Source organism: Humulus lupulus, chromosome 2 (genome assembly GCF_963169125.1).
Source record: "Humulus lupulus chromosome 2, drHumLupu1.1, whole genome shotgun sequence".
Taxonomy (NCBI): domain Eukaryota; kingdom Viridiplantae; phylum Streptophyta; class Magnoliopsida; order Rosales; family Cannabaceae; genus Humulus; species Humulus lupulus.
Genome location: NC_084794.1, coordinates 202,646,465 through 202,672,308, shown reverse-complemented (window position 1 = coordinate 202,672,308; position 25,844 = coordinate 202,646,465). Strand labels below are relative to the sequence as shown.

At 39.3% G+C, this 25,844-nt stretch overlaps 1 long non-coding RNA gene across 1 annotated transcript in view; it reads left to right on the top strand.

Annotated features, from left to right (window-relative positions):
* The first annotated feature begins 52 nt into the window (after positions 1 to 52).
* Positions 53 to 25,844, top strand: part of LOC133818891 (uncharacterized) — a 31,180-nt gene continuing 5,388 nt past the window's right edge. The window contains exon 1 of the long non-coding RNA XR_009886154.1: positions 53 to 25,841. This is a non-coding gene — a long non-coding RNA (uncharacterized LOC133818891). The remainder of the gene's footprint in view (positions 25,842 to 25,844) is intronic.

Below are 25,844 nucleotides of genomic sequence, written 5' to 3'. Positions count from 1 at the left end.
GAATTAGATTTTTAAGAAAAAGAAAATGAAAACTATAAGAATAAAAAATAAATAAGAAAACCCAAATTTTTGGATTAGCATCCTTCTTTCTCTCTCTCTCTCTCTCTTGCGTCTCATCTTTACCATGCTTGATGGCCGCCGTTCCATTTATCGACGATGACACGCACCGCATAGGCAGCTTCACAGGCAGCCGAAACCCCAGCCCCCATGAGCAAGCCACCCCACGCACCGCCTAAGGGCCACAACGTAGTTGCCGAAGGCGTCTGCCACCAAGAAGTTTCGAGGGATTTTTTGGCGGTCTCCTATCTTCCCAAGCCACTCCACCACCTCCACGATATTCTTCATGGTTTGAGCTCCCAAACCCAGTAGTGGATCAGAGCTAACCATCACCAGAAAGTATCTTTGAATCACTCCAGAGTTGTTTACTCTCGGAGTCGATCCCGTCGCATATGGTGGAGATGGACGACACCACCCCGCTTGTTGAGTTTGAGGATTCAAGTGCAACCTTTTTCTCCTTGGTTCTGCATGTTTGGGTGGCCACTACTATGAGCTGCCCCCGCCGTTGCCGATACCCCTCTGTGGGTCTCGGCTAGCCACCATTTTGGTGCCTCGGATTTCACTTTGACCGCCAAAGCTCACCATCAAACTCGTATCAGTCTCCGGGTGTTGGGTATAAATTCTAATCCTTAAATTTATATATTTGAGTTTTAGAAATTAAATGGGATTTAGGATAATTATTGTGCATTTTTGTGTTTAATTGTTTGTTATGGATTGTATTGATGAGTTAGATCGTTCTGTGATTTATTTGTCTACTTTGGGAATGTAACTGTGTTATTTATGCAGGTTTTTAAAATTTGGGGATGTCTGATTTGCAGTCATTATGCTGCCTAAATTTCTAGAAAATTAACGAACTCGTATTGAGTTAGTTATATAAAATTATTTGTTATATTAGAATTAATTAGAATAGTGGTTTCTAAAGATTGTCAATTTAAGTTACGAATATGAAATTTTTAGTTAGTATTTTTAATATCTCTCGAGGCTAGAAAAATATTTTTATTAGAAATTTTTATGAGCGATATGTTATTATGAGTTAATAGTGCGGTTTTCATAATAATATCAATGTTGTTATCAAATGGAAGCTATTATTATGGTTATTATGGATTTTGAAAGAAATAGGAACTTATGATTTTTAACTTAGTGAAAGAGGAAATTGTTCCTGTTTGAATTATCAACATAATTTTTATAGTATGAATTTCTAAATAATATTAGAAATTATTAAAAGGAAATTATTATTTTCATTATTATGAATTATGAAACAATAAACAAATAATTTCCAAAGCTTGTTGAATAAAGTTTTATGAGCATGAGCCTTAGGCTATATTATTATAATAGCTTCAAATTATGATATGAGATATGGACACTAGTATGAATTAATGATTAAAGACCCAAATTAACATTTTATTAAGAATTTTATTTTGGCAATTATGGATTTTAATCATAATTATATAGTTAACCAAGAATAATGGTTATATTAATATAATTTTTTTGCAATAATAGAGATCAATTTTTTTTATAATTATTATGAATGGGCTTGGGGTAATTGTTTATGATTTATGCAAAATTATTTACAAATAGGGATTTCATCTATGGATATCCTTATTATTATTGCTAAGGATTATATGCCTGCTGATTTGCTAATTATTATCATTATTCTGATTTTCTGTCAACTATGAAAAAAAGAAAGCTTGTAGAAAAGAATAATCAGAGAGCACAAACAATTTTGTGTGGTTCAACCGTTAACGAGGTCTAGCCCACGAGTCACTTGTATTAGGGAAAGGTCACCGAAATCACAAGATTTTTAGGGTTTTACAGCTTGGGTAGATGATTTTCTTATTCCAAGGTAAAAATGGGAGTCCAAATCTAGGGTTTCAAATCCTTACAAATGATCCCTCATGAGGGTAGAAATGGGCTGTTAGCCATAATGAATAAAATGTTTACATTTATTTCCTTAATTTTTGGGGAATTATCCATTACAGAAATAATATTCTACATGTGTCACTCAGCTACAGGCCCGATTGGGTGGCCTTCTAACATGAAAAGAGGGTGGTCCTCGAAATCCTAACAGAAAGGTACCCGGGACCACTTCTCCAATGAAGTCCGTGTGAATCCTATCCTTTGTGGTCCCTAGATCTTCGAAAATCTTGATAGACCATTAGTGAGGTTTCTCGAGCTCTCTGAGAAGTTGACGTGAAGGCTTTCTTCATGGGTCTGATCTTGGGGACTTCCCGAGAAGTTATTCCACAATGACTCACAGAGGGTTTTGAGGTCCTTCTTCAGGTGTCTAGTTGCTCGGATATGAATGGTTCCTTCGCAGGGTAATACTTTCCCAAGGAATCCTTAGGAAATATGCCATGTATATGAATGGTTCCTTCGCAGGGTAATACTTTCCCGAGGAATCCTTAGGAAATATGCCATGTATGTGGTCACCTGTCAGGAATTGTTGGATGGTAGGGCGAAAATGGTCTGAAACATTTGCCCCCCAAGTCTCTGGCATATTTTGTGCGGTTGAGACTTCTCACCAATAGACACGTGGCAAAAAATTACTCGAGCCCCTAGTTGGCAAACTTGTGTTCGTGTAACGCCCTGGTTACCCCAGAATAGTTACGGTGAACGGTGAACCGGAAATTTGACTTGCTACCCGAGTCCTTTGGTTAAAACGTGCATCTAAGTGTTATTAACAGGCTAAGGTGAAAAACCAATAAAAAGGAAAGGATATATTTTACTAAATATATAAAACTGTTCATGGGCCCATAAAATCTTTTACAAGTTATTCACAACATAAAATGGTCATTACTATTTCAAATTTACAAACCCATCGACCTAAGCGGCAAAAATAGGGTAAACCCTTAGTTCCTCTGAGTACTCCTTGGCCGTGGTGGTCAAGCAGCCGCATATGTACACATCACCACCTAAGCTCTCCACTCAAGGGTGGGTGAGCTTTTCTTTCCCTTTACCTGCACCACATAGCACCCATGAGCCAAGGCCCAGCAAGAAAACACAATATAGCATGATATAATATCAACAATGATCATAATAATCATTCAGGACTTTCAGTCCAAAACAGACAAGTGACAGTCGCAAAAGTCACCAAGATGGGAACAACTCCCTTTAGTCATGTGACGATAGGGTCACCGGGGCTTAATAGATAAGTGAACCTTTCACTAGCTTAAACAGGATAGGTGCATGGTGACTAGTCACCAACATAACCTTCCTAATGACCATAGAGTCATAACCCTGAAACATCGTTCCCTAGCCATGTGACAAACAGTCACCTAGGCCTTAGGCCTTGGCTCTGAGTAACTAGCTTAGGCTAGTCAAGTGCTTATAAGTTTCATCGACCTTAGGATCGGTCCAGCATTAATGCCATAGAGTCATTCAAAGCTGATATCGATTAGATCTAATCTTCATTCGGCCCTGCGTTCAGGACGCTTATGCCGTTTCTGACTCTTAGGTCAGTGTCCTTGACTAGTCAGTGCCATATACAAGTAAACAATATTCACTAGCATTTAATATGCAATCAATGTCCACATTTATCAACCAACATGCCTCAACAACAATCATGCATGTCATATACACAAGGTGCAGTTTTCTTACCTCAGGTTCGAGCGAGAAGTATTATAAGAACGACTCCGGAGAACGATCAACTTTTTGGTTCCTTAACGGTTACCTAATCACAACCAATTATAACCTCCATTAATGAAAATCAACAATGAAAGGGTCTTAACCTAAACCCCACTCTCGGGACCTCGAAACATGCCCATACGGTGAGTAGATTCGATCCCGGGCCTTAAGGATTGAAACCCCGAGCCAAAAACACTCAAAACAGGATTCTGAAGGAACAGAGTAGCACTACAGCGTTGCTCCCTAGCGCTATTCTCAGAACCCCCAAAATTCCCAAAAGAATCATGTGTAGCGCTATAGCGCCCTAGGATGGGCGCTGTAGCGCTACACCCAGACCAGCACTCCCCTGAAACTTTCTTCTTCGACTCCTTCGATTCCAACCTGTTTCCAATGCTTCCAAATCCCATTTTTGGTGCCAAATGAACCCAAAAACGATCCTAACATACCCCAAGCATCACAATCATAAGAACCCTAGCCAAATGTCCCAACAAAACCAAGTATTTAACCTAGAAATCACAACAGAAAACTAGAACCAAAACAGGGCAAACCAGAGAATTCAATGGCTAGAAACTTACCCCAAGCTCAGCTTGTGATGCTCTTTAATGGTGGAACACTCTCCCAAACTTCCAAGCTTGAATCCTCAAGAATGGTTCAAAAATCACAAAGGAAACTGAAGGAGAAAAGGTACGGGAAGGTTCTTGAAGATGCTCTGTTTTTTCTACTGCTATTACAGCCTAAAATGGTTTATATCAATCCTAGGGTTGAAAAGACCATTATACCCCTAGGTCAATTAAAGGTTTCTAAAGGCTCCCAAGGGAAAAATTGGTATTCCCCACCTTTCTCGTTAATCATAATTAACGCTCTACAATTCTCGCTATTCTCGATAATCTCAAACACCAATAATTTATATCCCGTCACCCTTTAATTCCCGGTAATGCTCTAATCATTAAAATCACCCCGAGACTCATCCCGAGCCCCGAACTTAAACCTGTTATGGCTAGACCGCTAATTAATATTCCATGACCGTCTCATGCCGAATAGATCGAACAAACCCACATTATAATGCAGTCTCATCAATATGTCACCGACATGCATACAAATATACAATTATGCCATCAACAGGCTAAATTACCAAAACACCCCTGTAATTACAATGTGGACCCACATGCATTCATTTAACATCATATTATAATATAATTCACATATACATACATATTATCAGTTAATGACATAATTAAACAATTATGGCCCTCCTGGCCTACTAATCCCGCCATTAAACCGCATTAGGGATTCCGGGGCATTACAGTTCGGCTGGACAACTATCAAACATTAAGGCTGCTTTGGGACTTGTGTTGGGGTCAAGGCAGTGCATGTGTTGAATCCCTAGTGGTGGGACCTCTATGATTGGATTAAATGCTAAGACACGTGCTGCAATCAGAGTGGTTAAACATCTACAATTGTATTAAATGCATGGGGCACATGTCGTGTCTTGACTAGTCGGGACTCTGGGAATTCCCCTACTTGTTTGACTTGAGAAGTAGTTTGTCAACTCAACGAGCGTCTCAAGATGGTACTTCCCTAGATGGGTTGTCAGATGGTAATAGAGTCCCTCTGACCCTAATCCCACAATTGTTCTCTCTTTTCTTTCACTAGAACCTTTTTTTCCATTTTCATTTTCTTGAGTTGTAGATCCATCTCCTCATCAAACCTGCTAGCTCACTCATTGTTTTCCCTAGAGCCAATCAACCACCCCAACAGTTCGGTGAGGATACTCAATGTCGAAAGGTGTCGATTTATTTGAGTGAGGACTACTTGTAAAGACCCAACTAATATAAAGACCTCGTACCTTTAGAACTACTAAGACCTAACTTCTATCGTTTGGATATATATATATATATATGTAAAATAATCAAACTTTATTATTAATACTTAGAAAGTCCAAAAATACGGGATCCCATTGTTCGTACATAAAATAATAAAGGAAGCAAAATATTTAATAAAAATTTAAATATTTCAAAGTACTAAGTGCAGAAACTTTAAAGACATAATTCAAAAGACTAAAAAGTAACATCACCCTCGATCGATCCCATCAGTTCATTTCTTTAGTTCCTCACCTGAAACACAAGCCAAATCTGCCTCGGATCTGTCCCACATTCCATGTTCATTTTATAGCACAATCTAAATAAAAAGGAGCGGGCCTAATGCCCAGTAAGGAAAAACTACTAAAACATAAAACATAATATAGACTTCAATATTAATGGTTATTAACTCATTATCGTAGTATGTGATAAAAACCGCTATAGTCCTCTTATTTTAACTATTATTTTAGAGGTAGGTTTAGACACAACTATAGTCTACGATAACAATAAAAATCTCAGGATTTTCTGTCTAAGCAACCGTATTTCCCGAGTGAATAAAGACATAAAATAACACATACAAACACATAACACAGAAAATATAACTTATTTTCCTTACCAAAATTGAGATATTGGAAACAAGTGCGAGATTGGAAACTCATAAAATCAAACATTAAAAACCATAAGTTTCCTAGACAAAAGAAGATGAAGAGAAGATCTAAACCATCAACATAAAGACTTACCGAAAATCTTAAGTTTCAAAGAAATCGAGTACCTAACAAAAATTCATTATGACGAGTTAGGATTTGGATTAAAAGTATAAGAATAAGAAGAATAGAAATAGACTAGATGTAATGCACTACTTTCTTAGAGTCGTTACCATGTAATTTTAAAATGTGCCATGAGCTCGCTAATCGAGGTTTTCAGTTACAAAGTGTGATTAAAATTGAAATAAAAACTCATTTGGCAACATTGGATATAAAGATTTGGACATTCATTAAAATCATAAAAGTTATACATTTGGGATCCCAAAATACTGTTTAGAAAATGTATTACAACTCAAAAATATAATTACGTTTGACCTAAGCGACAAAGCAAACCATTACAATACTTTCCCCAAAATAACCCTGGTCGTGGCAGCTAGGTAGGCTGAACATGTACCCGTCGCTCCATGCTCTCTGACTCATGGTTGGTCGACCTTTCCTTTGCCCTTACCTACACCATAGAGCACCCTGAGCTAAAGCCCAACAAGAAAACTCAACTCATATAACATATCACATATCAATCCAACAGTATACCACAAAACAGTCAACAGACTAAACACATAGTGGCCTACGCCGACCCAGGCACTTTAGCAGGCCTTGGGTTCGTAGTCTTCACCGAGCGGGTGGATACAACACCCTTGGATGGTCTCGCCCTAGCGGCCTGCACTCAACGTGCTTAACGCTGATCCCGACCCCTTGTCCTACCTGACCTTCGCCGTTCTCGGCCTTCGTTGTTCATTCATTAACATGCATAACACGTCATATCATTCACAGATATACACACATATGTTAAACACAACCAATAGGGCCATGTTCTGAAACACAAACAATAGGGACATGCCCTGCTCTACAGGCACAAATACTTTTCTTACCTGTGTCCCGAGATGATTGAGTATCGCAATCCCGAGCACGAACCCCTAACCTGAGCTTTGGCATAAACCTATTCACAATGCACCCATAATATAAATCTATCAATCCCTAAACCAAATAATAATTTTAGATTACTATACTAGACTCCGGGACCTCGAATTCTACTAAACCGGGTAGCAGAATCCTTCCCGAGCCTTAACATTTGGGTTCTCGAGCATTGCACCGCTATGCCCCCAATAAGAGTCGCGACCCTCTCTAAGTCAGAGAGCCACGCTTGAATTTCCTGGACATGCGCCGTGGCGTGCCCTACCCAAATGCCGCGGTGCTAAGGGGATTCAGTGAACCCCCCCAAAGCCCCTGAGTTCATGCGGGCCGCGGCGCTCAAGAACAGCGTCGCGATGCGTCCCCGTAAACTTATAATTTCCTCCATTTTCAAATTTTTAAACCTCCTGCAAAACGATCCAAACAGATTCTAATGCCCGAATTGAGACCAAAAACACTTACACTATACTCAGAACAACACATAAACTCAAATAAACTAAACAAAACCTCATTATAACCCAAGTTCAATCACCTAAGTTTCAAACCCCAAAGCCCTAACAAAAAATAGAGAAATTCATAAAAAGCTTGTTCTAATCCTTACCTTTGTAATGGATTCGACCCTGAGCCACTTCCCAGCACTTCTAGCTTCATTCCTCAACAAATTCTAGCCTTGAATCCTTAATTTCTGGACAATTCTTTTCAAAACTCTCAAAATCCTTCAAAAGGCCAAGAGAGAGAGAGAGAGGGAAACATGAAGGAGAAAGAGAGAGCTGGGTGATTACTTGGTTCTGGGTAGTTCTAGGTTACCTAAGGTTAGCCTACTCACCAAAAGACCAACATGACCCTAGATACATGCCTAGTCCTTCTAACCCACCAAGGGCAACTCTATCAATCGCACCATTCCCGCTAATTCCTCGAATACTCCTATGAATCCCCATTTAATCCCCAAGACTCTTAAACCAACATTAAATCATTACCCGTTACCTGGTAAATCCCGAACACATACTATATCCCCAAAATACCCCTAGGCTCCTCCCGATCTAGGAATTCAACCCCGTTGTGACTATTTAGCTATTCTGCTCCCTAAGACCGTCTCAGATCGCACATAACAAATATATCATCTCAATCTCGTGGTATCAATCACAACACACATATATATTGCATTTATGCCCTCAACGGGCTAAAATTATAAATATGCCCCTAATTTCCAAATTGGGCCCACATGCATATTTAATTCACCCAAACATGCATTTCTAATCACATAATAACATAATTAAATCAATTATTGCCCTCTTGGCATGATAATCAAGGTCCTAAGCCTTATTAGCAAAATTGGGACGCTACAACTATGCCCTCCTTGCTGAAATTTTGTCCTTGAAATTTACCTGAATAACTCGGGATATCGATCCCGCATATCAGACTCAAACTCCCAAGTTGCCTCTTCCACTTTGTTGTTCCTCCACATCACTTTCACTGTGGCAATGGTCTTGTTCCACAAGACTTTATCTTTTTGATCTAGAATCTGAACTGACTTCTCCTCATAAGATAAATCTTGATCTAGCTTCAAGTTCTTGTAACTCAGCACGTGTGTAGAATCTGATACATACTTCCGGAGCATGGATACATGAAACACATTGTGAACCCTTGATAGAGATGGAGGCATCGCTAATCTGTAGGCTACATCTCCAAGCCGTTCTAGAATCTCAAAGGGGCCAAAAATCTAGGGCTCAACTTACCCCTCACCCCAAATCATTTCACCCCTCTCAAGGGAGAAACTCCGAGAAACACGTGATTGTCGACTGGAAACTCTATGCTCCAGCGTCTCAAGTTTGAATAACTCTTCTGCCGACTCTTGGAGGCGAGCATTCGAGCTCTAATCTTCTTAATCGCCTCATTGTTCCTCTGAACAACCTCAGGACCTAAATACTTCCTCTCACCTGTCTCATCCCAATGGATGGGTGATATGCACTTGTTCCCATATAACATATCATACAGAGCCACTCTGATAGTTGCTTGATAACTTTTATTGTATGCAAACTCAATCATAGGGAGATACTTACTCCAAGATCCCCCAAAGTCCAGTATCCAGACTCATAACATATTATCCAGTATCTGAATCATCTAGACTATCCATCCATCTGAGGATGATAAGCAGTACTAAACCGTAATTGTGTGCCCATAGCCTTCTATAGGCTCTCCCAAAACATGGAGGTGAAGGTAGGGTCCATATCGGATACTATCGACCTCGGAGCCCCATGTAGTCACATAATTTCCTTCACATACAATTCAACATACTAGTCCACTATATAAGTGGTCCTAACAGGCAAAAACAGGGCTGATTTGGTGTACCTATCCACAATCACCCACACCAAATCATACTGTCCCACAGTCTTCGATAATCCAACCACGAAGTCCATGGTGATATCCTCCCACTTCCACTCCAAAATCCCAAGGCTGCAGCAATGCTGCTTGCCTTTGATGTTCAGCCTTTACATGCTGACAAGTTAAACACTTGGCCACATAATCCACCACATCCCTCTTCATTCCCGGCCACAAATACCAGGTTGTCAAATCTTGGTACATCTTTGTCGTACCCGGATGTAAGGAATAAGGAGTGGTATGATACTCATCTAAAATCTCTTGCTGGATACTGAAATCCATCAGAACACAAATTCGACCTTTATACCTCAGTAAACCCACCTTTGAAATAAAAAAGTCCTTAGCTGCTCCGGCTAAGATGTCCTCTGTGTATTCCCTCAACTGGAGATCCTCCCCCATATGCTTCCTTGATCCTCTCAAGTAGCGTAGACTAAAGAGTGATATTGGCTACCTGACCTACTACCAATTCAATTCCTGCTCTGGTCATCTCCTCAGCTAACCTACCTGATATTTGCCTTGAATTGAATAACTGTCTTGGGCCCTTCCGACTCAGCGCGTTAGCAACCACATTTGCCTTCCCAGGATGGTATAGAATGCCGCAGTCATAATCCTTTACCAATTTCAGCCAATGCCTCTGGTGCATATTTAGATCATTCTGAGTAAAGATACTTTAGACTCTTATGGTCATTGTATATTTCACACTTCTCACCATACAAATAATGCCTCCAAACCTTTAGTACAAATACCACTGCTGCCAATTCCAGATCATGAGTGGGATACCTCTGCTCATACTCCTTCATCTGTCTCGATGCGTAAGCTATCACCTTCTCGAATTTCATCAATACACACCCCAAACCCTGCTTGGAAGCATCGCAATAGACTACAAATTTCTCATTGTTTGACAACAGACTCAATACTGGAGCGATGATCAGTCGCCGCTTAAACTCCTTGAAGTTGTTCTCACATCCGTCTGTCTATACATACTTGATCTTCTTACATGTCAGTTCATTCAATGGTGTAGCTATTATGAAGAATCCCTCAATGAACGGCTGATGGTACCCTACTAATCCCAAGAAACTCCTAACCTCTGGTACACTGCTGGCCTGGGCCAAATACTCACTGCCTCAATCTTGTTTGGGTCCACAAAAATCCCCTCCTTGCTGACAATATGCCCTAGAAATGTTACTTGGGGTAACCAAAACTTACACTTGCTGAACTTAGCATATAACCTATGCTCTCTTAACCACTGTAGTACCAGGCGAAGATGTTGCTTGTGCTCTGGCTTTGACTGAGAGTACACCAGTATATCATCAATGAATATGATCACAAACTTGTCCAAATAATCCCTAAAGACCCTATTCACCAAGTCCATAAAGGTTGCTGGAGCATTGGTTAATCGAAAGGATATGACCAGGATTTCATAATGTCCCTACCTCATGCGGAATGCGGTCTTTGGTATGTTCTCCTCTAAAATCTTTAACTGGTGGTAGCCGGAACGAAGGTCCATCTTAGAGAATAATGTCTTCCCCTGTAGTTGGTCAAACAAGTTGTCGATCCTAGGAAGTGGGTACTTGCTATTAATGGTCAATTTATTCAACTCCCTGTAGTTGATGAACATCCTTAAGGGTCCATCCTTCTTCTTGACAAATAACACTAGAGCACTCCATGGAGAAAATCTAGGTCTAATAAACCCTAAATCAAGTAACTCCGGCAACTGAATCTTCAGTTCCTTCAACTCTGTCGGAGCCATTCTATAAGGTGTCCTAGATACTGGCTCCGCCCCTGACGCCAATTCTATGACAAACTTGATCTCTCGGTGTGGTAGCAACCCTGGCAAATCTGCTGGGAACACATCAGAAACTCACATACTAATCTAGTCTCATCCGGTCCAACCAAAACAACCCTAGAGGTATCCACAATGTTTGCTAGGAATCCTATGCAACCCTCTGGCATTAGGTCTCTAACCTTCAGTGCCGAAATCATAGGTACTCACGGTCCAATCACTATTCCCACAAATACAAAGGGTACCTCCCCTTCTTGTTCAAAGGTCACCATCCTGCGCTTATAGTCAATCGTCGTCCCGTACTTTGATAACCAATCCATCCCTAGGATCATATTAAAGTCATCCATCACTAGCTCAATCAGATAACTCCCTACTGTCTATCTCTATTGGCAATGCTCTAACCCATCTCCTTGAGACTACCAGTTCTCTAGTTGGCAACAAGGTCCTGAATCCCCTAGCATACAAATCACTAAGTCTACACAACAGATCTATCACTCTAGCAGATACAAATGAATGGGTAGCCTCTGAGTCAATCAATGCAATAAAGGAAGAACTGACACTAGAAATCTGACCTGTCACGACTGAGGGGCTAGACTCAGCCTCAGTCTGAGTTAAGGTAAATACTCTGGCATGAGTGAGGCTGTCACTCTGCTTCAGTTCTTCTTTTTGGCTTGTGGGCAGTCCTTCCTCAGATGACTAATGCTCGCATAAGTAAAGCAGGCCCTGAGGACACACTAGGAATCTCCTCCAGTTGTCCCCCCCCCCCCCCCCCCGCCCTGACGACCACTGAAAGCACCCTGTGGCCTCCTATCTGAGCCATGAGGAACAAAAGAATCTGGGGCCTTTCTCTTCTGCTCATTGGGGCCACTACCCCAGCTAGATCCATTAAAAGGAGGCACCATCCTGCATGCATCGCGCTTAGTGGTGCCCTCTCTACATATCTGGTCCTCAGTCCCCTCAGTAGTAAGGGCATTCTCCGCTACCTGTGCATAGGTGGTAGTTCTTGAATCCAATGTTATCTTGATGTCACATGCTATCACGATGTTCAATCCTTGCACAAACCGATCCTTGCATACCATATCAGTAGGCACCATGTCCAGCGCGAATTTCGCTAACTGGTCAAACTTTAAATCATACTCTATAACTGTCATCAGGTTTTGAGTCAGATTAACGAACTCGTCCACCTTTGCAGCTCGGACTGCAACATTGTAATATATCTCATTGAATATGTTTCTAAATTCTTCCCAAGTCATAACTATCACATCCCTTCTCTGAAACACAACAACCCACTAGATGCGGAGTCTTCTCACAACATATCGCTAACGCAGGCCACTCTCTCATTCCCTTCAACCCTCATGAAATCCAGGATGGAAGAAATCATTTTCATCCACTACTCTGCCCATTGTGGGTCTGGACCACCCTCAAAGGTGGGAGGATGTTGCTTCCTGAAACTCTCGTACAAGGTTTCCCACCTATTTTCCATCGCAGGCTGGGTTGGCACTGGTGCCACAGTCTGTGGAACGTGTAACTCAGTATCCCGAGGAAGGGCTTGTTGCCTCAACTCCCGGAGCTCATCTTTCGTTCGTTGAAGTCTGGCTTCCATTTTGGCATACATTTGTTTCCAGTTCAGTGGGGCAGGTGGAGGGTCCTGACCCTCGTTGTCATCTTTGGACCTATTTTCGTGGAGTCTCATCGATCACTGAGGCATAACTGCAATATGCCTACCAACAATGACGTCGCACATTAGGCATGATAAAAACATCCAAAGCCACCTCCCAATCTCATCAATCTGCCACAGTCAACAAATCAACATATCGCACATAGCATATAACAGTCAAGAGGGCCATGCCTTAGCATCATGCATATATCAACACATTAATCATGTTTTATCTATACATTTAGGAAAACAGGGAAACTTAAACAAGTAGTTAAGCATATAGTTCATTAAATACCGACCAACCCTGAGACGAGCTTGACACTGGCAGCGAGCGTACATGTTCGGTCGATCTTTAGGAACCATAAACCTTGGTACGCTCTAATACCAAATTCTAACGACCTACTTCCTTAGAGCCATTACCATGTGATTTGTAAATGTGCCATTAGCTCGCTAATCGAGGTTTTAGGTTAAAAAGTGTGATTAAAGTTGAAATAAAAATTTATTTGGCAACATTGGATATAAAGATTTAGTCATTCATTAGAATCATAAAAAATGTAGATTTGGGATCCCAAAATATTGTTTAGAAAATGTATTACAACTCAAAAATATAATTATGGTGGACCTAAGCGACAAAGCAAATCATTACAATACTTTTCCCAAAATAACCCAAGTCGTGGTAGCCAGGTAGGCCGAACATGTACCCGTCGCTCAACGCTCTCCAACTGCGTGAACCGAAGCCCAGCAAGAAAACTCAACGCATATAACATATAAAATCTCAATCCAATAGTATACCGCAAAACAGTCAACAGGCTAAACACATAGTGGCCTACGCCGACCCAGGTTCACTGTCTTCATTGAGCGGGTGGATGGTCTCGCCCTAGCGGTCTGCACTCAGCATGCTTAAAACTGATCCCGCCCCTTGTCATACCCGACCTTCACCGTTCATTCATTAACATGCATAACGCAACATAACATTCACATATATACACACATGTATTAAACACAACCAATAGGGCCATGCCTTGAAACACAAACAATAGGGTCATGCCCTGCTCTGTGGGCACAAATAGTTTTCTTACCTGTGTCCCGAGTTGATTGAGTACCGCGATCCCCATCACGATCCCCTAACCCGAGCTTTGATGTAAACCTAGTCACAACACATCAATAATATCAATCCATCAAGCCCTAAACCAAATAAGAACTTCAGATTACTATACTAGACTGTAGAAACTCGAATTCTACTAAACCGGGTAGTAGAATCCTTCCCGAGCCTTAACATTTGGGTTCCCGAGCTTGGAACCCTAAATCAGCCAAAATTACCTATTGGCACTGCAATGCCCCCAATTAGATCCGCGACCCTCTCTAAGTTAGAGAGCCACACTTGAATTTCCTAGAATCGCATTGCGGCGCACCCTACTTAGAGCCGTAGAGCTAAGGGGATTTAGTGAACCCCTGATAGCCACTGAGTTCATGCGGGCCGCGGTGCGACCCCAGAAACCCAGAATTTCCCCCCATTTTTAGATTTCTAAACCTCCTGCAAAACGATCCAAACAGGTTCTAATGCCCGAATTGAACCCCAAAACACTACTATACTCAGAACATCACATAAACTAAAATAAACTAAATTCAATCTCCAAAGTTTCAAACCCCATAACTCTAACAAAAAACAGAGAAATTCATAAAAAGCTTGATCTAATCCTTACCTCTGTAATGAATTTGACCCTGAGCCACTTCCTAGCACTTCTAGCTTCAATCCTCAGCAAATTCTAGCCTTGAATCCTCAATTTCTGGACAATTCTCTTCAAAACTCTCAAAATCCTTCCAAAGACCAAGGGAGAGAGGGAAACGTGAAGGAGAAAGAGAGAGCTGAGTGATTACTTGGTTCTGGTTAGTTCTAGGTTACCTAAGGTTAGCCTACTCACCAAAAGACCAACATGCCCCTAGATACATGCCTCGTCCTTCTAACCCACCATTTCCGCTAATTCCTCGAATACTCCTATAAATCCCCATTTAATCCCCGGCATGCTTAAACCAACATTAAATCACTACCTATTACTTGGTAAATCCCAAGCACATAATATATCCCAAAAATACCCCTAGGCTCCTCTCGATCCAGGAATTCGACCCCGTTGTGACTATTTAGCTATTCCGCTCCCTAGGACCATCTCTTATCGCCCATAACAAATTTATCACCACAATCTCATGGTATCAATCACAACACACATATATATTGCATTTACGCCCTCAATGGTCTAAAATTACAAATATGCCCTTAATTACCAAATTGGGCCCACATGCATATTTAATTCACCTAACACATGCATTTCTAATCACATAGTCATTTGATTTGCATATTAACATTAATAAATCAATTATTGCCCTCCCGACACGCTAATTAACTTATTATAAAATTTGGGATGCTACACTAGATTTGAGGATTAAGAGTGCCGTAGATAGCTAGAGCTTCAATCTATATCTTACTTCCCAAGTGTTTAGAAAAGCTTAGATTTGAAAGCTTTAACCCCAAAACCCTAGTGTTTTTCTCTAGAACGAAAATAGTAGCTTGGAGGCTCTGAGAAGTGTTTAAAAAAATTCAAATTACCGAGTGAAGGTATTTATAGGATTCACTGAGTGAAACTATCTCCCATTCAAATGAATAAATAAATGAATAAAAATGGCACTTTTCGCTCAACAAATGCTCAAATTTTGGTCAAAATTGTTTAAGAACAAGTCCAAGCAGTTGAGGACTGATTCTAGCTTCAGATCTATAAAAATTCAGTCTATAAAAATTTCTTACTCCTATTAAGCACTCAAATTCAACCAAAACCAGCTAACAGAACTAAGCCTCATGCAAACTCAAACCTTAACTTGGTTTCTAACAGAATTCTAGAGAAACTAACAAAAATTCTTACCTCAGGTTGTAGCCCAATTGCACAACTTCAATCTTTCAATCTTTGAGCTTCAATTCCCAAGTTTTTTCCCAGCTGAATTCCCTAGTTTAATGCCTCAATTCACCAAGAATGCCTTAAGCATATGAGAGAGAGAGAGAGAGAGGAATATGTATATGAGGGAGAGAGAGAGAAGCTGAGATTCACTTAATACTTTCTAGTGAGTTCTAGTTAGATCTTAGTTTAGTAGATCATATCCCTTAATCAAAATGGACCAAAATGCCCCTGAAATCTTCCTAACATTTAGTTACTCTAAGGGTAAAATAGTATTTTCCCCCAGTTCCCGCTGATTCCTCAAGTGTTCCTAATATTTACCAATTAATCCCGTCATGTCCAATTAACCCCCAGTACGTATTCTTTATCTAATAACTCCCAAAATATTTCCCTAGATTCCCAAAATACCCCTAGGCTCCCCCCTGAGCCAGGTATTAAGCCTCGTTGTGAATATTTCGCTAGTCTGCTCACTAGGACCGTCTCGAGCCATATGCTGCAAATATATCCACATAATGATGTGATCTTAATCATAAATCACATAAAATCACATTTATGCCCTCAACGGGCCAAAATTACAAATATGCCCTTATAAGCTATAAAAGCCCACATGCATATCTAATACTCATAAACATGCATATAATATATCCATATAATCATATTAATCATGCTTGCCACGTAGTCACGCATTAAACCAATTATGCCCTCCCGACACACTAATCAAGGCCCTAAGCCGTATTAGCGATTTGTGGGTCGTTACACAATAACTCGAAAGGACCTATGTACTGGGAACTGAGTTTTCCTTTCTTCCTAAACCACTTCACTCCTTTCATTGGAGATATCCTTAAGAAGACTTTATCTCTGACCTTGAATTCCACATCCCGTCGCTTGGCATCTGCGTAACTCTTTTTTTGACTCTGAGCAGCGAGCATATACTTTCTCATTAGCTCCACTGCATCTTGAGCCTCTCTAACACCCTCGGGTCCAAGCAGTTGTCTTTCTCCTACCTCATCCTAATGTAATGACGACCAACATTTCCTTCTATAAAGTAGTTCATAGGGCGCCATACCAATTATTTCTTGGTAGCTGTTATTGTAGGAGAATTCTGTAAGTCGCAAATATTTACTCCATGATCTTCCGAAGTCATGTGCACAAGCGCGCAACATATCTTCTAAAATTTGTATGGTACGCTCAAACTATCCATCGATATGAGGATGAAATGCCGAAATGAGACTTAGCTTGGTACCCATGGATTGTTGCAAGCTCCCCCAAATCTCGATGTGAACACCGAACCTCTATTGGAAACTATGGTCTTAGGGATTCCATGCAGTCGTACAATTTCTTGAACATAGATGTCTACGTACTGATACGCAATGTATGTAGTCTTGACTTGCGATGCCTCATGTTGAGCTCCTTTTGTGTGAAAAAATATTTTAAGCTTTTGTGATCCGTATAAATCTCACATCGTTCTCCATATAAATAGTGGCGCTAGATTTTTCAGTGTGAAGGCCATTGCTGCTAACTCCATATCATTTGTTGGATAGTGTTTCTCATATTCCTTCAGCTGTCTTGAGGCATAGGCTATTACCTTGTCATTTTTCATTAGCATGCAGCCCAACCCTTGCTTGGATGCATCACAGAATACTACAAACTTGTCATTGGGTGTCGGTACGCAAAGCACTGGTGTTGAACACAATTTTTCTTTAAGCAACTGGAAGCTTTCTTGACATTTATTTGTACAATTGTACTTTTGTTATTTCCGGGTCAGGTTGGTAAGTAGAGTGGCTATCTTAGAAAAGCCTTCCAAAAACCTCTAGTAATAGTCTGCCAGCCCGTGAAAAATTCTAACCTCTGACGCATTCTTAGGTCTTGGACAATCCTTCGCAGCCTCTACCTTAGTTGGGTCCACTGCGACTCCATCCTTGGATACTATGTGCTCGAGAAACGCCACTTGTTATAGCCAAAATTCACATTTCTTGAACTTGGCGTAAAGTTGGCGCTCCTTTAGTCGCAGCATGGTCAGTCTTAAGTGTTCCTCGTGCTCGACTTTGTCCTTGGAGTACACAAATATATCGTCAATGAATACCACAACAAATTTTTCTAGGTAATCCTTGAAGACCTGGTTCATTGAGTTCATAAATGTGGCTGGAGTGTTGGTAAGACCAAAAGACATAACTAGGAACTTGTAATGTCTGTATCGAGTCCTAAAAGCTGTCTTTGGTATATCTTCTTCCCTTACCTTGAGCTGGTGATTACCGGACTGTAGATCAATCTTTGAAAATACAGTCACTCCTCGGAGTTGATCAAATAAGTCATCAATCTGGGGTAGCAGGTACTTGTTCTTAGTTTTCACCTTGTTCAACTCATGGTTATCGATACACATCTGCATGCTTCCATCCTTCTTCTTCACAAATAGAATTGGTGCCCCCCATGGCGAATGGCTTGGTCTGATGAATCCCAAGTCTAAGAGCTCTTGTAAATGCGTTTTCAACTTCTTGAGTTCAGTAGGTGCCATCCGGTATGGTGCCTTTGAGTCTGGCTCTGTTCCCGATACTAGTTCAATTGTGAAGTCAATTTCCCAATTAGGGGGTAGCCCTGGTATGAGCCCTCTAGAAAACTTGGTTACCCACAAGTAGTCATTCGAGGCTAACTCTGGTGTGAACTTTGCTAGCGGATCAAATTGTCAGGCATACTCGACTATCGACAAATTTCCCTATTTCAGGCTGAAAAATTCTTCCTCCCTTGTAGCGATGACTGCCAAATTGTAGTACTTCTTATGAAACAACTCCACAAATCTGGCCCAGGTCATGGTGGTGATATTGTGACACTGATGCACTAGATCCCACTAGATTCTAGCATCCTTTTTAAGTAAAGATGAAACCCAGGATATGGGATCCGCGTTGCCGAGGTTCATGTTCATCAGAATCGATTCTACATTCCTGAGCCAATCCTCAATCTCAAAGGGGTCGGTTGTCCCTTCAAAATTTGGAGTGTGCTACTTTCATAAATGCTCGTAGACTGGTTCCATGTACTGGGCTAGATAGGGTGAAAATTTTTCCATTGTCCATCCCCCGTACGAGTATCCTCCATTCGGATAGCCATCATTTTGGTATAATTCGTTCTGCTCTGGCTGGGGTGCTTGAGTCGTTGGCTGAGGCTGCAGCTGAGGTTGTTGTGTTGCTGGTGTAGTTCTTCAACTTGTCATCGTAACTAGATAACTTCAATGTCATTGTCAAATAGAGGTGGTGCGTTCCTAGTAGCAGCAGTAGTGGCAGCAGGTCCTCCCCTTCTTCGGACTAGAGGGGTCTTGAGTGTCTTTTTGGTGGTGGCATTGCCATTAGTGCATGCAGACCTTTGGAGCGACATCTTTGGCAGAGTTCTAACAATAAAGAGAAACAAGTTAGAACTTACCCTAATAGTTTCTAAGGCAAAATCTTAGTCTAAGCAAACATAACTCGGACCTACCATTTATAATTTCTTATGAAAAATTATGTAAGTCATCTTTATAAATTTGGGTGTGTTTCTTTACTTAGACTATTATGCCATCTTTATTACTTTTTCTAAGTCTATTTCAAACCACCCTATATCGAAACTTGTCGTTGTTTCGAAGTTAACCATACTGAGGGAGGGCTGAGATCAGTACAATTGTTCCCACCACTATGGCCCCCTAAACTCTCAATACAGAACTTGGTCCATTGATTTGTAACCCACCAAACTCAGTCATTATTTATTGAATTATTCTAAATTAATTATGATTTCCAAAAAAAAAATTCAAATTTCGTACATACCATTCAAAAATAATAATAACTTTATTCATTTGGAAAAAATTCACTTAGTACAATAATAATTCAAAATAATGACAGAAATAATACTAATAATAATTCAAGTAAATTTTTTGAAAAATTAGGATCTTCTACATCTGATCCTTCATCTAAAATATCATTAGTTAATTCCTCATAATCATCATTATCATAAGCCTCGAATCTACTACAGGAAATATTCATTAGGATATTATTCTTTTGTTCATTGGTGAATTAAATTTCAACTATATAGGTAAACCTAAGTATAAGAAAATAATATCCAATGGCTATCAGTAAGTTGTCCTCATTATCTAGAGCTTCCCATAATTCTTTCAATTTTGAAACTACAAAAGGCATATCTCTGAAAAGTCTAAATACTAGGACATATTGATCCATGGCTCTCATCATAATTTGCCTAGTGATTTGAAGGTGAGATATCTCTCGAGTGATTCGTTCTAGCACATTTATTGTATCCTTTGGCTCTCTAATCCATTTCAATGCCTTAATGGCATTGATATCGTGATAAGTCATATATTAACTAAAACATTAGTTTTAACATAAGCATACTATTCATAACATAAATACTTACATTGACGGTTAGACCTGGAGCTTTTGTGTGTGTATCAAGGAGAACTTTATGCATATAAACGAGATCCCATTGTTCATTAAAAAAAATAAAGGAAACAAAATCTTTAATTAAAATTTAAATATTTCAAAGTACTAAGTACGAAAACTTTAAAGACATAATTCATAAGACTCAAAATAACAACGTCATCCTCAATCGATCCCATCAGTTCATTTCTTTAGTTCCTCGCCCGATACACAAGCCCAACCATATTTCTCGAGTGACTAAAGACATAAAAAAAAACATACAAACACATAGCACATAAAATCTAGCTTATTTTCGTTACCGAAATCGATATATTGGAGACAAGTGCGGGATTGGAAACTCCTAAAAAAACATTAAAAACCATGAGTTTCCTATAGAAAAGAAGATGAAGAGAAGATATAAACTATCCAAATAAAGACTTACCGAAAATATTAAGTTTCAAAGAAATTGAGTACCTAACCAAAAGTCATTATGACGAGTTAGGATTTTGATTAAAAGTCGAAGAATAAGTAGAATAAAAATAGCTAGATCTGAGGATTAAGAGTACCTTATATAGTTAGAGCTTCGATCTATACTACAAACACCGAAATCACACTATATCGTACTTTGCAAGTGTTTAGAAAAACTTAGATTTGAAAACTTTATCCCCAAAACCCTGGTGTTTCTCTCTAGAATGAAAACGACAGCTTGGATGCTCTGAGTAGTGTTTGAAAAAAAATGCAAATGACTTAGTGAAGGTACCTATTTATAGGATTCAAGTGAAACTAACTCCCATTAAAATTAATAAATAAATGAATAAAAATGGCATTTTCTCTCAACAAATACTTAGAACTCAGTCAAAATCATTTAAGAACAAGTCCAAGCAGTTGAGGACTGATTCTAGCTTCGGATTTCACGAAGATTCATAATTGGCACGCACAACCGATATATTGCCCACTATAGGCGATATATTGTCTACCCTGTTTTGTCGAGGTTCCGTGGTTTCAATCATACAAAGTTGACGTGTTTTTCCATGTCAACATAAGCGATATATCGCCATCTATAGCTGCGATATATCGCCTTACGCTTACATAAACCACATTTTTGCACGTTTTAAGCACACTTAAAGCTTTTTAAACCCTTTTGATTGATTAATACGAGATCCAAGCATCTGAGGGAAGGTTCTAGACTTCCTATGAATATCCTTACCTTTATATTTACCCATGATTATTTTTATTCATCTAAAATCCTTAAATCCTTATGTGACAAATGTCACATTCTTAATTATTCTATTTAAATCTTAGGTTATAATAAATAATTTTCTTAGGACCAATTAATATTTCTAAACTATAGGATAAACTTATAAAATTCATAACTAGCTCTACGAGTTTCCAAAAAAAATCTCGACTTGGGACTAATATCATGAAAATTAAAATGCTATAGCTAAGTAAAATTCTGAGACACTACACAATCTGCTAAACTTATTGACATTTTTTATCACGTAATACTTTTCCTTTGGTTAACTCCCTCAAAGTTATGTATACTCTGTTTATTTCCCATAAGATTGCGATTTACACTAGGTTTAGTCCATACACAGTACGTGATTTCCGAGGTTAGTAATTATTCTAGTCAATTCACATAAATCACTATGTATCAAATCTAATAAATTAGATTCCATTTCAACACTTGGAAAATGTTTCTTTACCATCTTAGATTTAACACATAATTCACACTTATGATGCTCAACATCATTGCATACAATTAAACCCCATTTGATTACTCTTTTAATTGTACTATATCCTATATGAGTAAGCCTATTATGCAACAAAGTAATAGAATCGAAACCAAGCACATAAGAGGAAGATGAGCATGCATCATTATCAAAACCATTGTCTTTGGTACACAATATAATCATCCCATCATACACATACCCTTTCCCCACAAAGTAGTTGCCCTTGGATAGAATTAGCTTGCCAAACTCAAACTCCGCTTTGATGCCCGATTTACTCAACAAATGCCCACTCACAATATTCCTACGCATATCCGGAACATACAACACATTGGTCAATAAAACCTTATTTCCATATGCGAAGTAAAGATCAACATTCCCCTTGCCCAACACTATTGACCTTTGCTGATTCCCCATTTGGATCTCATGCTCATCCTTTTACTCTTCAAAGGTTTTGAAGATCTTTCTATCATAAGTAACTTGAATGGTGGCACAAGTGTAATACCACCATCCTTGCACTTTTCTTTGGGTGACATTCACCTCACTCAAGGTTGCAACCAACTCCTCTTTGGTTGTGTTGACCTTGGATCCATGGTTATAGGGCTTTTGATACTTGCATTCTCTATCCATGTGGCCACTCTTGCCAAAAACAAAACAAGGGCCTCCCACACCCTTGAATTGCCCTTCATTATTCCTTGGAGATAGATAAGTATTTTTCTTTGATTGAGGCTTCTCGTAAGTCTTCCATTTGGATTGAGAGGGTTTCTCTATGGCGTTAGTCTTTGATGTCCCAACATTGGACTCTTCCATGCACTTGTCTCTAGAACGAGAATCCTCTTCAATCCTTAAGTGCTTCAAGATTTCTTCCAAAGATATAACTTCATTCTTATGGAGGATCTTCTTTCTATACCTTCTCCAAGCTGGTGGTAGTTTAGTTATAATCCCTCCCACAACGAAGGGTTTCAACAATGTTATCAGAGTAGATAACTTATTTACAATAACTTGACGTTCATGTACTTAAGGGAGTAAGGGTTTAGCATCAAATAATTTCAATTCCATGTATTGAGTGATAATGAATTTTTTGGTACCTTCTTTTTCATTTTTGTATTTCTTCTCAAGAGCTTCCCATATTTCCTTTGCCATTGTAGTGTTTGTGTAGAGATTATAGAAACGATCCAAAAAAGCATTGAGTATGTGACCTCTACAAACGAGTTCATCCTCTTCCATTTTATTCCTTTCTTTGATCACATCTTGAGAATCATCATCCTTTGGGGGCTCCAAAGTCTTCAAATGTTTGTCAAGGATGTAGTGCACTTTCAAAGTTGTGAGGAGGAACTTGATCTTGTCTTGCCATCTTACAAAATTTGAGCCATCAAACATATCTACTCTTACTAGATCTTGAGACCTGAATTTGAGGGCTGAGACTGAAGAGCTTTCTTCCATTGATTTGGTTAGTATAGAACCTTAGAGATAGACAAACTTTGATACAAAAGAAAGATTAAGAGAGAGATTTTTTATTGTTGGAGATTAGACTTAATTAACCTTGTTTTGTATAACAACTCAAAGCATAAAACAACAAGTAATCTAACTCTATGTGTAGATAATCACAAATTACATAAACACAAAAGCATCAAAGTATAGATTAGACCTTTCTCGAAGAACAATCTTCAAACACAAAATCACAAAGCTATGATTATTGTGAAACACAAAGGTGATAAGGCTTGACACAAATGTAGATTTGTTGTACAAAAATCTCTATTCCTAGCCTTCTCATTGGAATTGCTTGAAGCTACTACAATGGAATGAGATTGGGATTCAAAAGCCTTGATCCTTCATACAAGTCAAGCTTTCTTGATGAAGATCTTGGAGAAAATTAGTAATTTTGAAAGCTTGAGAGAGAGAGAGAGAGAGAGTTCTTTTTAAAGAGAGAGAGGTGAGTGATCAAGTCACTAATTAACTCAAATGATCTATTTAAATAGTATAGGAACCTCATTAGACTCAACCAATGAGATTAGAGCATTTTAATTTTAATTTTGGAGCCAAAACATGTCACTGTACGGAAGACCTAGGCGATGCGTCGCCTGGCACCACGGGATGCGTCACCTAGCACCAGACGACATGTCGCTTGGTCTACTAATTTTGCCTGTGCGAGGCGTCGCCTTTGGGAGGCAACGCATCGCCAACGACTCTGTTTTGACACTAAAAAATTTGTCTAAAAACATCCCCAAATGCTCCCAAACTTTTTAGGTACTCTCATGTACTCCAAACAAACACTTTGGACCCAAAGCGATGATTTATAAATGCCTATACTGAAAGTCAACACTCACATGTTGACTTTTGTAAAATCATTAAGGTTTTTTCACCTCTTCGTGCTTAACCAATTTTACCATATATTTAACCAATCACAACAACATATACTATATATACAATTTGATATGTCTAGCAACTCTAAGTATTATATGAATATAGATTCATATAGATATGTCTTTATAGACTTGTGAAGTTTAATATTTGACTGATTAATATTTTTGGATTCTTACATTTTATTATTAGTTTTTATATTAAGTTTTAAAAAATTATGTTAGTTAACTAAGTGATAAAAAATTCGTCTTTTTTTTGTTGCTGATTTTTTGGTTGAAAATTTAAATTTCTTTATAGCTTATAGATAACTTATTCATTTGTTAAATATGTGTGCATAACATCTTTTGGAGAGAAATCTTTTGTAGAACATGGAGCTAGTTTTATCTTTCTTAAATCATTATGAACTTTCTTTTAAATTTGTAGACTTTTAATTTTATTGAGGAGAATTTTAATATTTACCACTGTAATTTATTATAACTATGCTTATATGTTATGCTTTGCTTGCAAGCTATACATATACATTGATGCATGACATGGGTACTAAATTAATTACGATATCTTTTTTTTATAGGTTTTTTATTGACATTGTTCATGATATATTATTACTGATCTAGAATATTTTTTTGTTTTTAAGTAAATTATGAGAAAATTAAATTCAATCATTTTTTTATATCAAAATTATAGCTTAAATTTTCTGCAACAATCCAATGAAACAAACCCAACCCAACCCTGATATCCATTTGGAAAGTAGGGTTGGGTTGAATAATAATAAAAAGGAATGACCCATAATTTTTCCAAATCGTAGTCATTGGGTTGGCCTATTCAAACACCTCAAAACCGGCCAACCCAGCTCGTGTGACCCCTAATTGGAGGTTGCTAGAGGAAGCACGCTGGCAAGTCCTCAGGGGCACATAAAAGATTGAGGGTCAACACCACAAATGTCCCTGCAGCTGCCTAGGCGGTGGATTAACTGTCTCAATTAGCGAAGCCCATCATCAACCATTGGCTTGGTTCTCCTGGTGGACCCTCTTAAGGACGTGGCCAATCCCCTTCCCCTACAATTGGAGGATATCAAAAGGCTCTCTGCGACCTAAGAGGCCTATTGCTGAGGAGTCGACACCCTCTTTGGCAGCTTCACTGAGTCACGGCCCCCTTTCTGGGCTCCCGAGTGATCCCTCTGCTGAGTATGGCCAAGACGATTCAGAGGCGTCAGCCAGTGCTATGTTCAAGGAGTTCCTCCGAGGACTTGGGGAGGAGGTCGCCCCCTCGCTACAGGACTATCGACAATGGTGGGTGAAATTATGGGGAGTATACCTTCTCGTTGATGGGCTCAGCTGCAAGAGCAAAAGATCGCCCATCTTTCTCAAAGCCAATCGGTGACCTCCGTTCTGGTA